Source organism: Salmo salar, chromosome 27, assembly GCF_965601325.2.
Source record: "Salmo salar chromosome 27, fSalSal1, whole genome shotgun sequence".
Lineage (NCBI taxonomy): Eukaryota > Metazoa > Chordata > Actinopteri > Salmoniformes > Salmonidae > Salmo > Salmo salar.
In genome coordinates, this window is record NC_138317.1 from 26,746,775 (window position 1) to 26,763,106 (window position 16,332).

The 16,332-nt window shown below is 43.5% G+C and overlaps 1 protein-coding gene across 2 annotated transcripts in view; it reads left to right on the forward strand.

The window, feature by feature from the left end:
- The first annotated feature begins 1,179 nt into the window (after positions 1-1,179).
- sack1hb (scaffolding CK1 anchoring protein Hb) overlaps positions 1,180-16,332 on the forward strand; it is a 38,847-nt gene continuing 23,694 nt past the window's right edge. Inside the window, exon 1 of one of the 2 annotated variants that reach the window (XM_014178061.3) lies at positions 1,180-1,522. The gene's annotated coding sequence lies outside the window, so the exon portion shown is untranslated. Of the gene's footprint in view, positions 1,552-16,332 lie in introns of both variants that reach the window. The other variant, XM_014178060.3, reaches the window with a different exon arrangement.

A 16,332-nucleotide genomic window follows, 5' to 3' on the forward strand; every position in this document is an offset into this window, starting at 1 on the left:
AACATTTAGTTGAGTTGTCAACTAACCTGAATTAAACCTGAAATCAACAAAAAATATCACCATGTCATTGGATTTAGGTAAAAAGTTGGATGAAAAAAAATACGAAGTTCCCTTATGTTGATGACGTTTTTAAAAATCCAATCAGTTTTCCACTTTGATTCAACATCATCAGGTTGCTTTTCTTTGTTGAAATGACGTGGAAACAACGTTGACTCAACCAGTTTTGCCCAGTGGGATTGTACTGGGCAGGACAAACAGAACAAGTGCAACTCCAAAATGTTTGATGGATTAGAGTGAACTACTGGTAGACATGGACAACTTTGTGGCTCAGTTGGTAGAGCATGGTGTGTGCAACGCCAGGGTTGTGGGTTCCATTCCCACGGGGGGCCAGTACAAAAAAAATGCATGAAATGTATGCATTCGTTGCTCTGGATAAGAGCATCTGCTAAATGACTAAAATGTAAAATGCTATGTTAACACTATGAAGCTGAATCAGCATGAAGGGTGGTAAAGTCATGATAAACAAGAGCTCTATCTCTCAGACTTCCCTGTCCGCAGTTAAAAAGAGAGGGAGAGGAGTGGGACATAAAGAAAGGGAGAGAATGTGGGAGAGAGGAAAAACAAGGGGAGAAAGAGAAGAGAGAGGGGTGCACACTGGGTAGTAGCACACTCAACTGTCTGAAGCACAAACCATGCTACAGCTCACTGGTGAATGGAGAGATAGACAGAACAAGAGGGAGCGAGAGGGGAGGCGGTAATAGCAAAGACAGTACAGTATTAAGATGGGCAGAAACTGCTTCTCCAATGGAAATTCTCAAAAACGCTTGTAGGCGATGTCATGGCGACGCTGGCTAGCTATGCTCATGCGCAGAAATGCGTCATCGTGTGTCGCCTCACCCCTGCGCAGGCCGTCAAATCAATATAAAGTTGTTTTCACTAAAATGAAAACGTGTCAGTGTCACTTAAAGAACATGTTCAACGACTTAAGACATTGTCTCGAATATAGGTTGTGCCTTTAGATTTCGAGAAAATTAAGAACTCAGGAAGACATTTTCACTTCTCTCATTGACTTCTAAAAACCCAAACCCGTGCCTGGTCTGCTTGGTCTGTTTAGCACGCGTTCCCGGAAGTCTCGCGATGTTGTGGCTCTGGATTTAGAAACTCTGTGGTAACAGTTTTTGAAATATGCCACTAGTCAACTTCCAATAGTTTTCAACTGTCAGCTTTAACAACAGTGCGAATAGGAGGAGTTAGGAGGGAGGAAAGGGAGTGAGTTACTCAACTTCTTCCCTGTTTTATCTCCCCGCGGTGTGGAAGAGCGCGGGCAAAGACGTAGGTTTAGCAGACGCAGAGGCAGACAGGTCGGGCCTGAGTAGTGTGGAGCTCCTGGGCGTTTGATCGAATAGGGTGGAGTCCCAACGGGAGAAAGGAATGTAATACACAGACGAGCCGAGGAACACAAGTGGAAGTACCGCGGAAGGGATATACGGCCATACACAGCGGTTCAAGCAAAAAAGACAAGGTAGTCTACAGGTTGTTGCCCACTTGAGGGTAAGATACTGAATCATTATGTCCATAACAACTCTCTCTGAAACAGGTACATCTATCCAAGTAATAATCTATCCAGGTGATCTCTCCGTGCCTTCTATAAATTAGCATATTGCAATAATCTCTATGTAACTCAGTGTATGTAGCCTATACTATAACAAGAGAATGAAATAGCACTTTGAAACTTGAAGCAGTCAAATGTTACCAGTAGTTCTGTAGCCGACAGTATCTATTACGATCACTGTTGGATTAGGCAACTCTAGTAATAACTCTGCAATAACGTCTGGTTTCATTGAAAGCTGCCAACCAATAGAAACTCTGCAAGACTTATATAAATTCACATACACACAAAGAAACTTATGTATTACAGTAGCCCTCTATTATAGCCTATATATTGTCATGCATAAACAAGACAATATATTGTATGTCATGTTATCTAATAATGTAGACTACATAGTTGGACTAAAGTCGATTGATAATCACAGTCCTACGTCTTGTAAATTACCATACAGAAGTTGTGTGTGTGTGTGTGTGTGTGCTGAGTACAGATGTTCTGCTTTGTATCTGACTGAGACTTTGGTCCATGTCAGATAATAGGCCTACTTTAGCCTTCCTGTATGTCAGCCTACTACTTTCTCTGTGTGTTTGTGTGCATGTTTACTACTGCCTCGGCTTTTGCCCAGGGGGCCGACCTTTAAGGGCGCAGGTGCTAATGTACAAATTAACAAACAGATCACCGACCATTTCGAATCCCACTGTACCTTCTCCGCTATGCAATCTGGGTACCGAGCTGGCCATGGGTGCACCTCAGCCATGCTCAAGGTCCTAAACGATATCATAACCGCCATCGACAATACTGTGCAGCTGTATTCATCGACATGGCCAAGGCTTTCGACTCTGTCAATCACCACATTCTTATCGGCAGACTCAACAGCCTTGGTTTCTCAAATGACTGCCTCGCCTGGTTCACCAACTACTTCTCAGACAGAGTTCAGTGTGTCAAATCAGAGGGCCTGTTGTCCGGACCTCTGGCAGTCTCTATGGGGGTGCCACAGGGTTCAATCCTCGGGCCCACTCTTTTCTCTGTATACATCAATGATGTCGCTCTTGCTGCTGGTGATTCTCTGATCCACCTCTACGCAGACGACACCATTCTGTATACTTCTGGCCCTTCTTTGGACACTGTGTTAACCAACCTCCAGACGAGCTTCAATGCCATACAACTCTCCTTCCGTGGCCTCCAACTGCTCTTAAATGCAAGTAAAACTAAATGCATGCTCTTCAACCGGTCGCTGCCCACACCTGCCTGCCCGCCTGGCATAACTACTCTGGACGGTTCTGACTTAGAATATGTGGACAACTACAAATATCTAGGTGTCTGATTAGACTGTAAACTCTCCTTCCAGACTCACATTAAGCATCTCCAATCCAAAATTACATCTAGAATCGGCTTCATATTTCGCAACAAAGCATCCTTCAATCATGCTGCCAAACACCCTCATAAAACTGACTATCCTACCGATCCTTGAATTTGGCGATGTCATTTACAAAATAGCCTCCAACACTACTCAGCAAATTGGATGCAGTCTATCACAGTGCCATCAGCTTTGTCACCAAAGCCCCATATACTACCCACCACTGCTACCTGTATGCTCTCGTTGGCTGGCCCTTGCTACATATTCGTCGCCAAACCCACTGGCTCCAGGTCATCTATAAGTCTTTGCTAGGTAAAGCCCCGCCTTATCTCAGCTCACTGGTCACCATAGCAGCACCCACCAGTAGCACGCGCTCCAGCAGGTATATTTTACTGGTCACCCCCAAAGCCAATTCCTCCTTCGGCCGCCTTTCCTTTCAGTTCTCTGCTGCCAATGACTGGAACGAACTGCAAAAATCACTGAAGCTGGAGACTCATATCTCCCTCACTAACTTTAAGCACCAGCTGTCAGAGCAGCTCACAGATCACCACCTGTACATAGCCCATCTGTAAATAGCCAATCCAACTACCTCTACATGCACACTCATCTTCTGCACATCACTCTAGTGTTTAATTCCTATATTGTAATTATTTTGCCACTATGGACTATTTATTGTCTTACCTCCCTTATCCTACTACATTTGCACACACTGTATATAGACTTTTTCTATTGTATTATTGACTGTATGTTTATTTATTCCATGTGTAACTCTGTGTTGTTGTTTGTGTCGCACTGCTTTGCTTTATCTTGGCCAGGTCGCAGTTGTAAATGAGAACTTGTTCTCAACTAGCCTACCTGATTAAAACATTGTGAAATAAAAAAACTATAGAAAAACTTGCCCCACAAGCATAGCTGGTTCAAACCTCGCTTCAGCAGACTGCTCCCCCTCAGTCGCTACAATATATGTATCTGTAACTTATGTAGTCTGCTTTGGCCTCTGAATCATAACGTCTATACCCTACAACATTAACTCTAGAATATGTACAACCTACACACTTGTAAACTTAATGACCAACCTTCACAACTAAGTTTTCAGTCTTTATATTACAAAATAGTGGATTTGCAGATTAGAATAGCACATTTGTTTTGTGCATGTGTGTGTTCATGTTCCTCCTGTTAGACCATTATGCTGTCAAGGCTGCACCCTTTGTTTGCATTGTCTTAAGGGTCAATGTCTATCCGTGTGTGTTCTCGTGCTTACGAGAATTCATTCTATCCCTTTGTGTACTTGTAGTATCTGACCTTGAGTCATTGTACTGTATGTGGTGCTGTTGTCTTTTCAGTCAGACAGTGATGATATCCTGATGATACAGGACAGGTAGATGTACTTCTGTCTGTGTCTGCGCCTCAAATTACACTCTAATTCCCTATGAAGTGCACTACTTTTGGACAGAGCCCTATGTGAATTACGATGGGAATAGGGTGTCATTTCAGATCTGCCCGTGTGAGTGCCAGTGATGATATAGAGAAGGACAGGTACCCCCTTCTCTCTCTCTCTGTCTCGCCCTGTACTATTCTCACTGACCTATTTAAACGACTAACTGTAGAATCTACCTGAATCGGTATGCAGGATCAATCTGTGTGTTTGTTTAGTGAGGCGTGTTCAGGTGTGTGTGTGTGTGTGTGTGTGTGTGTGTGTGTGTGTGTAGTTGTACAGGTTCTGCCTCCTCACGCTGTGTTCACCCAATGCAAATATTTTTTTCTACTAAATTGTCTTTTGAACAATCACATCAGATATTTTTCATAGCGTATCTGATTGGTCTACCTCTGTTTGCACAGGCAGCCCAATTCATATATTTTCTGTACCAATTGGTCTTTTAACCGATCACATCAGACATTTTCACGTCAGATCTTTTGCAGAGGTGATCTGATTCGTCAAAAGAACAATTAGTGCAGAAAATATCAGAATTGGGCTGCCTGTGTAAACACAGCCTCAGATACTTGTTCACGTGTTGAGACAGAGACAAATGTTCCCTCTGCCACTCTTTAATTCCCTCTCTATCCCTCGCTCCCTATCATGCTCTCTCCCTCTATCTCCATCAATCCTCCTTTCTCTTTTTCTTTTCTCCCTTGCCCCCTCTATCATTCCCTCTCCCTCCCCCTCTTGCTCTCTCTATTTTCCTCTGTCCCCCTCTTTCCCGACGTTCACACAGGAATGCAGAGAATGACTGGTCAGAACGTTGAATGAACAAGCATGGGTTCGGCAACTCTGAGTCAGACAGTGATGATAGATATAACTATATAGCCTGGAGTGGAGGTTTGGTTCTTAAATCCTCCTGAAGTGGTGTACGGCTTCAAACCCATTCTGTTTGCTGCCTTTAAAACAGTCCTGCCCTTTTCTGAGAAACGCATAACAAACACACACGCGCATGCACACGCAGACACATACACACACAATCACAAACACTTCCTGTCATTATTCCTGTGTCACCACTTGAGGTAAAAAGTTGTTGTTGCCACAACAAACCAAACAAATAGATGTCCCGTGTGTGAATGTGTCTTGTTAGACAGGTACATCAGACACTGTCAGCACTGGATGTTGTCATTCATCTGTCTGTAAACCAATCAGTGTGCCCCTTGTTCTCTTACAGCCAGTAAAACAGCGTGTGATTGGCTTAACCCAATCTCAACCCAATGAGCACACACGTACGCACAAACACACACACACGCACAGCTTGTGGAAGATATCTCAGGTGTACAGTGTTTGTTGTGTAATTTCTACCTGCCATCAGGTCAGGGTGAGTAACCCCACCTGTACAGTTACGCTCTCACTCCGACCTACCAACTTACCTCAGAGGATAGGTTAGTGCAGGTCTGAATCAAATATAACAAAGACATCCTGTGATTTGAGAGTAGGACTGTGTAATGCCTTGAGGTAATGTTATCCTTGGAGCACAGACTCATGCAGGCTAGGCCTGTGGGTACCGTTAGCCAACAGACAGTCACTGTGCAGGATGTAGCATGTTAGCCGTAGGCTAGCAGTATTGACTAGCAGGCTGCAGGTGAGTCACAGTGCTGCTGCTGAGTAAACTACAGCCAACCTTTGATCCAGTGGGCAGGGCTATAATGTAACTGGTTACTATGGTTACCTATAGCTCTAGGTGTGTGTGGAAGTTTACAAAACACATGCACACTCATCAGACAGCCAATCACCACACTATAGGCTACAAAACAACCCATCCACTCACCCACCTGGATGCACACCCACATTTTAGTAGACGCTCTTATCCAGAGCGACTTACACCCACCCACTCGCATCTTCTTTGGAGGACAAAGGTTTTTTGTTACATAAACATTTTACATACAGTACCAGTCAAAAGTTTGGACACACCTACTCATTCAAGGGTTTTTCTCTATTTTTACTATTTTCTACATTGTAGAAACCATGAAATAACAGATATGGAATCATGTAGTAACCAAAAAGTGTTCAACAAATCCAAATATATTTTAGATGTTAGATTATTGAAATAGCCACCCTTTGCCTTGATGACAGCTTTGCACACTCTTGGCATTCTTTCAACCAGCTTCATGAGGAATGCTTTTCCAATAGGCTTGAAGGAGTTCCCACATATGCTGAGCACTTGTTGGCTGCTTTTCCTTCACTCTGCGATCCGACTCATCTCAAAACATCTCAATTGGGTTGAGGACGGGTGATTGTGGAAGCCAGGTCATCTGATGCAGCACTCCATCACTCTCCTTCTTGGTCAAATAGCCCTTACACAGCCTGGAGGTGTGTTGGGTCATTGTCCTGGTGAAAAACAAATTATAGTCCCACTAAGCGTGAAACCAGATGGGATGGTGTATCGCTGCAGAATGCTGTGGTAGCGATGCTGGTTAAGTGTGCCTTCAATTCTAAATAAGTCACAGACAGTTTCACCAGATTTGGACTCATCAGACAAAAGGACATATTTCCACCGGTCTAATGTCCATTGCTCGTGTTTCTTGGCCCAAGCAAGTCTCTTCTTATTATTGGTGTCCATTAGTAGTGGTTTCTTTGCAGGTCAGGGCGTTGTGATGGCCACTCCAATACCTTGACTTTGTTGTCCTTAAGCCATTTTGCCACAACTTTGGAAGTATGCTTGGGGTCATTGTCCATTTGGAAGACCCATTTGTGACCAAGCTTTAACTTCCTGACTGATGTCTTGAGATGTTGCCTCAATATATCCACATAATATTTCCTCCTCATGATGCCATCTATTTTGTGAAGTGCACCAGTCCCTCCTGTAGCAAAGCACCCCCACAACATGATGCTGCCACCCCCGTGCTTCAAGGTTGGGATGGTGTTCTTCGGCTTGCAAGCTTCCCCCTTTTTCCTTCAAACATAACGATGGTCATTATGGCCAAACAGTTCTATTTCTTTTTTCATCAGACCAGAGGACATTTCTCCAAAAAGTACGATTTTTGTCCCCATGTGCAGTTGCAAACCGTAGTCTGTCTTTTTAATGGCGGTTTTAGAGCAGTGGCTTCTTCCTTGCTGAGAGGCCTTTCAGGTTATGTCGATATAGGACTCGTTTTACTGTGGATATAGATACTTTTGTACCTGTTTCCTCCAGCATCTTCACAAGGTCCTTTACTGTTGTTCAGGGATTGATTTGCACTTTTCACACCAAAGTACGTTCATCTCTAGGAGACAGAACGTGTCTCCTTCCTGAGCAGTATGACAGCTGCGTGGTCCCATGGTGTTTATACTTGCATACTACTGTTTGTACAGATGAATGTGGTATCTTCAGGTGTTTTGAAATTGCTTCCAAGGATGAACCAGACTTGTGGAGGTCTACAATTTGTTGTTGAGGTCTTGGCTGATTTCTTTTGATTTTTCCATGATGTCAAGCATAGAGGCACCGAGATTGAAGGTAGGCCTTGAAATGCATCCACAGGTACACCTCCAATTGACTCAAATGATGTCAATTAGCCTATCAGAAGCTTCTAAAGCCATGACATCATTTTCTGGAATTTTCCAAGCTGTTTAAAGGCACAGTCAACTTAGTGTATGTAAACTTCTGACCCAATGGAATTGTGATACAGTGAGTTATAAGTGAAATAATCTGTCTGTAAACAATTGTTGGAAAAATTACTTGTGTCATCCACAAATTAATGTCCTAACCGACTTGCCAAAACTATAGTTTTTTAACAAGAAATTTGTGGAGTGGTTGAAAAATTAGTTTTAATGACTCCAACCTAAGTGAATGTAAACTTCCGACTTCAACTGTATTTATATATTTAATATACATACGCTATATATACAAAAGTATGTGGACCCTTTTAAATTGGTGGATTCGGCTATTTCAGCCACACCCGTTGCTGACAGGTGTATATAATCGATCAAACAGCCATGCAATCTCCATAGACAAACATTGGCAGTAGAGTGGCCTTACTGAAGTGCTCAGTGACGTCAACGTGACACCGTCATAGGATGCCACCTTTCCAACAAGTCAGTTCTGCCTAGCTTGAGCTGCCCCGATCAAATGTAATTGATGTTATTGTGAAGTGGAAACGTCTAGGAGCAACAACGGCTCAGCCACAAAGTGGTAGGCCGCACAAGCTTTTAGAACAGGACCGGCGAGTGCTGAAGAATGTAGCGTGTAAAAATCGCCTGTCCTGAGTTGTAACACTCACTACCTAGTTCCAAACTGCCTCTGGAAGGAATGTCAGCACAAGAACTGTTCGTCGGGAGCGTCATGAAATGGGTTTCCATGGCCAAGCAGCCGCACACAAGCCTAAGATCACCATGCGCAATGCCAAGTGTCGGCTGAAGTGGTGTAAAGCTTGCCACCATTGGACTCTAGAGCAGTGAAAAGGCATTTTGTGGAGTGATGAATCACGTTTCACCATCTGGCAGTCCGAAGGACGAATCTGGGTTTGGCGGATGCCAGGAGAACGCTACCTGCCAACTGTAAAGTTTTGTGGAGGGGGAATAATGGTCTGAGGCTGTTTTTCATGGTTTGGGCTTGGCCCCTTAGTTCTAGTGAAGGGGAATCTTAACACTACAGCATACAATGCCATTCTAGATGATTCTGTGCTTCCAACTTTGTGGCAACAGTTTGGGTAAGGCCCTTTACTATTTCAACATGACAGTGCCCTCGTGCACAAAGCGAGGTCCATACAGAAATGTTTTTTGAAGAACTTGACTGGCCTGCACACAGCCCTGACCTCAACCCCATCAAACACTTTTGGGATGAATTTGAACATCGACTGCGAGCCAGGCCTAATCGCACAACATCAGTGCCTGACCTCACTTATGGTCTTGTGGCTGAATGGAAGCAAGTCCCTACAGGAATGTTCCAACATCTAGTGGAAAGCCTTCCCAGAAGTGTGGAGGCAGTTATACGATCAAAGGTAGGACCAACTTCATATTAATGCCCTTGATTTTGGAATGAGATATGCGATGAGGCGGTGTCCATATACTTTTGGTCATGTAGTGTATATACACACACAACCTTTTGGATAGTTAGTACTTGGACATCTATATAGTGTTTTCAGTAATAACTATTACCGATAATAAGCATTTTAAACCCAGCTCTCTGCTTCCCTCAGGCCATCTCACCTATCTCTGTAGACCACCCCTTTTGATTTCCACGCACCATATATTTTTCAACTGTGCTGTCTCACATGAACTTTGAACTTCTTTAATTGCATAGTATCCACCGATTGTACGTTAAAGATAAAATATTTTTCCTAAGAGTATTATTATATTGTTGATTGATTGAGTATTGCTTTCCAAATTTACATTTACGTCATTTAGCAGACGCTCTCATCCAGAGCGACTTACAAATTGGTGCATTCACCTTATGATATCCAGTGGAACAACCACTTTACAATAGTATATCTTTTTTTTGGGGGGGGGGGGGGGTTAGAAGGATTACCTTATCCTATCCTAGGTATTCCTTAAAGAGGTGGGGTTTCAGGTGTCTCCGGAAGGTGGTGATTGACTCTGCTGTCCTGGCGTCGTGAGGGAGCTTGTTCCACCATTGGGGTGCCAGAGCAGCGAACAGTTTTGACTGGGCTGAGCGGGAACTGTGCTTCCGCAGAGGTAGGGAAGCGAGCAGGCCAGAGGTGGATGAACGCAGTGTCCTTCTTTGGGTGTAGGGACTGATCAGAGCCTGAAGGTACGGAGGTGCCGTTCCCCTCACAGCTCCGTAGGCAAGCACCATGGTCTTGTAGCAGATCACCCAACACTGCTATTTGTAGGGTTAACACACATTCACACCCACATATTTTACACTCTTATCCAGAGCAACTTAAAGTAGTGAGTGCATCATTTTTTTTGTATTGGTTCCCCATGGGAATCGAACCCACAACCCTGGCATTGCAAGTGCCATGTTCTACCAACTGAGCAACACAGTCAGTCTGTGGAGCCTGCAGGCTAAGTCAGTCACAGGCTGCAGGTTTTCATGGTGATGTGAGCAAACAGGTAAAAACACTTCCCGTCTAGTTGACATGTTCAGACTCATGTTCAGAGCATGCCCAGTAAATGCCGCCCTATATAGTGTGCAGTATAAGGAATATGGTGTAAGTTCAGATATGCCCAGTCTCCATATACCATGTACTGTGCCAGCATGTGGAACACTCTTAGCAGTGTTTTCAGTTGGTTGATGTGAACAAAGAAACTCGTTCTGACATGCAATTGCATTGTAATATGTAACAGCACATGTATTTACCCCAGACAGGCACTGTAAAAAAAACATCTAGTTGATTCAACAAATTATTATTTAGTAACTGGTTCCACAGCCTTTTTTAGTTAACTTTTCGGTCAAGTGTTACTTGAACTTTCTAGTTGGCCCAAACTTGAGAGAACTTAGGTCATGGATACCCACAAATTCAAGTAGCGCTTTGAACATACAATGTTTTCTGCCATTATGAATACGAGCTCAAATTAAGATCCTACATCTGTACCTACAGCCTGACACACCTATAAAACATGTTTACTCAACACAACTATGGATGAACCTGTCTACACAGATCTCTCTCTCTCTCTCTCTCTCTCTCTCTCTCTCTCTCTTTCCTTCTTTCTCTCTTAATCTCTCTCTCTGTATCTCTTTCTGTCTGTCTTTTTTAATCCCGACCTGATTTAATATTCGATGAATCATCTGTATCATAATGGCATTGGCATTGCCATGCTAAATATGAGTAGTTACTGTCATATTAATAACTAAGTCCTGTTGTCTGTAATTTCTGTTCAATCTTGTGCAGATGTGTTACAGTAAACAGGTGTGTGTTTGTTGATGTAAAGTATGTACTCGTTACACCAGTTGTCAATGACTCAACAACAATACCTTAATTATGTAGATCATCTTGATCTAGTCAGCGTGTCTATCTGAGTGCACTGTCACTAAGAGTTCTCTCTCTCTCTCTCTCTCTCTCTCTCTTTCTTGCCCTCACTCTCTTGCCCTCACTCTCTCGCCCTCACTCCATCCTATGACACATTGCTCTTTTTATAATCTCTCTCTCGCCCTCTCTCTCTTTCGCCCTCTCTTTTTCTCTTGCGCTCTCTCTTGCGCTCTCTCTTGCGCTCTCTCTCTTGCCCTCTCTCTCTCGCCCTCTCTCTCGCCCTCTCTCTCTCTCGCCCTCTCTCTCTCGCCCTCTCTCTCTCTCGCCCTCTCTCTCTCTCGCCCTCTCTCTCTCTCGCCCTCGCTCTCTCTCTTGCGCTCTCTCTCTTGCCCTCTCTCTCTCGCCCTCTCTCTCTCGCCCTCTCTCTCTCGCCCTCTCTCTCTCTCGCCCTCTCTCTCTCTCGCCCTCTCTCTCTCTCGCCCTCTCTCTCTCTCGCCCTCTCTCTCTCTCGCCCTCGCTCTCTCTCTTGCGCTCTCTCGCTCGCCCTCTCTCTCTCGCCCTCTCTCTCTCGCCCTCTCTCTCTCTCGCCCTCTCTCTCTCTCGCCCTCTTTCGTATTTCGTATCGGCCTAATTCTGCTCTGCATGCAGTATTTGGTGTTTTACGTTATAAACAGAGGATATTTTAGCAGAAATCTGCATGCAGAGTCTCAATTTGGTGTTTGTCCAATTTTGTGAATTCTTGGTTGGTGAGTGGACCCCAGACCTCACAACCATAAAAGGCAACAGGGTCTATAACTGATTCAAGTATTTTTAGCCAGATCCTAATTGGTATGTCAAATTTTATGTTCCTTTTAATGGCATAGAAGGCCCTTCTTGCCTTGTCTCTCAGCTCGTTCACAGCTTTGTGGCACTGATGTTTAGGCCGAGCTATGTATAGTTTTTGTGTGCTCTAAGGCAACGATATCTAGATGGAATTTGTATTTGTGGTCCTGGCGACTGGACTTTTTTTGGAACACCATTATTTTTGTCTTACTGAGATTTACTGTCAGGGCCCAGGTCTAACAGAATCTGCACAGAAGATCTAAGTGCTGCTGTAGGCCCTCCTTGGTTGGTGACAGAAGCACCAGATCATCAGTCAACAGTAGACATTTGACTTCAGATTCTAGTAGGGTGTGGCTGGGTGCTGCAGATTGTTCTAGTGCCCTCACAAATTCATTGATATATACAGTTTGAAGTCGGAAGTTACATACACCTTAGCCAAATACATTTAAACTCAGTTTTTCACAATTCCTGACATTTAATCCTAGTAAAAATTCCCTGTTTTAGGTCAGTTAAGAATGTGAAATGTCAGAATAATAGTAGAGAGAATTATTTATTTCAGCTTTTATTCCTTTCATCACATTCCCAGTTGGTCAGAAGTTTACATACACTCAATTAGTGTTTGGTAGCATTGCCTTTAAATTGTTTAACTTGGGTCAAAAGTTTTGGGTAACCTTCCACAAGCTCCCCAGAATAAGTTGGGTGAATTTTGGCCCATTCCTCCTGACAGAGCTGATGTAACTGAGTCAGGTTTGTAGGCCTCCTTGCTCGCACACGCTTTTTCAGTTCTGCCCACAAATTTTCTATAGGATTGAGGTCAGGGCTTTGTGATGGCCACTCCAATACCTTGACTTTGTTGTCATCAAGCCATTTTGCCACAACTTTGGAAGAATGCTTGGGGTCATTGTCCATTTGGAAGACCCATTTGCGACCAAGCTTTAACTTCCTGACTGATATCTTGAGATGTTGCTTCAATATATCCACATCATTTTCTTCCCTCATGATGCTATCTATTTTGTGAAGTGCACCAGTCCCTCCTGCAGCAAAGTACCCCACAACATGATGCTGCCACCCCCGTGCTTCACGGTCGGGATGGTGTTCTTCTGCTTGCAAGCTTCCCCCTTTTTCCTTCAAACATAACGATGGTCATTATGGCCAAACAGTTCTATTTCTTTTTTCATCAGACCAGAGGACATTTCTCCAAAAAGTACGATCTTTGTCCCCATGTGCAGTTGCAAACCATAGTCTGTCTTTTTAATGGCGGTTTTGGAGCAGTGGCTGCTTCCTTGCTGAGAGGCCTTTCAGGTTATGTCGATATAGGACTCGTTTTACTGTGGATATAGATACTTTTGTACCTGTTTCCTCCAGCATCTTCACAAGGTCCTTTGCTGTTGTTCTGGGATTGATTTGCACTTTTCGCACCAAAGTACATTCATCTATAGGAGACAGAACGCGTCTCCTTCCTGAGCGGTATGACAGCTGCGTGGTCCCATGGTGTTTATACTTGCTACTATTGTTTGTACAGATGAACATGGTACCTTCAGGCGTTTGGAAATTGATCCCAAGGATGAACCAGACTTGTGGAGGTCTACAATTTTTTGTTGTTGAGGTCTTGGCTGATTTCTTTTGATTTTTCCATGATGTCAAGCAACAAGGCACTGAGTTTGAAGGTAGGCCTTGAAATACATCCACAGGTACACCTCCAATTGACTCAAATGATGTCAATTAGCCTATCAGAAGCTTCTAAAGCCTGACATAATTTTCTGGAATTTTCCATGCTCTTTAAAGGCACAGTCAACTTAATGTATGTAAACTTCTGACCCACTGGAATTGTGATACAGTGAGTTATAAGTGAAATAATCTGTCTGTAAACAATTGTTGGACAAATTACTTGTGTCATGCACAAAGACAGATGTCCTAACCTACTTGCCAAAACAATAGTTTTTTAACAAGAAATTTGTGGAGTGGTTGAAAAATTAGTTTTAATGACTCCAACCTAAGTGTATGTAAACTTCTGACTTCAACTGTATGTATATATTTAATATACATACGCTATATATACAAAAGTATGTGGACCCTTTTAAATGTGTGGATTCGGCTATTTCAGCCACACCCGTTGCTGACAGGTGTATATAATCGATCAAACAGCCATGCAATCTCCATAGACAAACATTTGGCAGTAGAGTGGCCTTACTGAAGTGCTCAGTGACGTCAACGTGACACCATCTTAGGATGCCACCTTTCCAACAAGTCAGTTCTGCCTAGCTTGAGCTGCCCCGGTCAAATGTAAGTGATGTTATTGTGAAGTGGAAACGTCTAGGAGCAACAACGGCTCAGCCACAAAGTGGTAGGCCGCAAAAGCTTTTAGAACCGGACCGGCGAGTGCTGAAGAACGTAGCGTGTAAAAATCGCCTGTCCTGGGTTGTAACACTCACTACCTAGTTCCAAACTGCCTCTGGAAGGAATGTCAGCACAAGAACTGTTCGTCGGGAGCGTCATGAAATGGGTTTCCATGGCCAAGCAGCCGCACACAAGCCTAAGATCACCATGCGCAATGCCAAGTGTCGGTTGAAGTGGTGTAAAGCTTGCCACCATTGGACTCTGGAGCAGTGGAAAGGCATTATGTGGAGTGATGAATCACGTTTCACCATCTGGCAGTCCGAAGGACGAATCTGGGTTTGGCGGATGCCAGGAGAACGCTACCTGCCAACTGTAAAGTTTTGTGGAGGGGGAATAATGGTCTGGGGCTGTTTTTCATGGTTTGGGCTTGGCCCCTTAGTTCTAGTGAAGGGGAATCTTAACACTACAGCATAAAATGCCATTCTAGATGATTCTGTCCTTCCAACTTTGTGGCAACAGTTTGGGTAAGGCCCTTTCATATTTCAACATGACAATGCTCTTGTGCACAAAGCGAGGTCCATACAGAAATGGTTTTTGAAGAACTTGACTGGCCTGCACACAGCCCTGACCTCAATCCCATCAATCCCTTTTGGGATGTATTTGAATATCGACTGCGAGCCAGGCCTAATCGCCCAACATCAGTGCCTGACCTCACTAATGGTCTTGTGGCTGAATGGAAGCAAGTCCCTACAGGAATGTTCCAACATCTAGTGGAAAGCCTTCCCAGAAGTGTGGAGTTGTTACAGCAACAAAGGTAGGACCAACTTCATATTAATGCCCTTGATTTTGGAATATGTACGACAAGCAGGTGTCCACATACTTTTGGTCATGTAGTGTATATACAATATATACACACACAACCTTTTGGATAGTTAGTACTTGGACATCTATATAGTGTTTTCAGTAATAACTATTACCGATAATAAGCATTTTAAACCCAGCCCTCTGCTTCCCTCAGGCCATCTCACCTATCTCTGTAGACCACCCCTTTTGATTTCCACGCACCATATATTTTTCAACTGTGCTGTCTCACATGAACTTTGAACTTCTCTAATTGCATAGTATCCACAGATTGTATGTTAAAGATAAATATTTTTCCTAAGAGTATTATTATAATGTTGATTGATTGACTATTGCTTTCCAAATCACCCAACACTGCTATTTGTAGGGTTAACACACATTCACACCCACATATTTTACACTCTTATCCAGAGCAACTTACAAAAAATGTGTGAACTCACTACTGTATTGGTTCCCTGTGGGAATCGAACCCACAACCCTGGCGTTGCAAGTGCCATGTTCTACCAACTGAGCAACAGTCTGTTGGAGGAAAGAGCTTTTCTGACTGGACTGGACTGGATGTATCTCAGAGACTGACCATGATAATACCCTACAGCTACTTACCAGAGGAACCTATGTTGTATGAAGTTTGAAACTGTTCTAGAAATTCAGCTTCTTAAACCTTGCTTTAAAAAAAAAAAAGATGTAATAAGTTGGTGTCTTAACTTGATTAAATTAATCACCTCAACTACATATGTTATTATGAAGCCTGCAGGCTAAGTCAGTCACAGGCTGCAGGTTTTCATGGTGATGTGAGCAAACAGGTAAAAACACTTCCCGTCTAGTTGACATGTTCAGACTCATGTTCAGAGCATGCCCAGTAAATGCCGCCCTATATAGTGTGCAGTATAAGGAATATGGTGTAAGTTCAGATATGCCCAGTCTCCATATACCATGTACTGTGCCAGCATGTGGAACACTCTTAGCAGTGTTTTCAGTTGGTTGATGTGAACAAAGAAACTCGTTCTGACATGCAATTGCA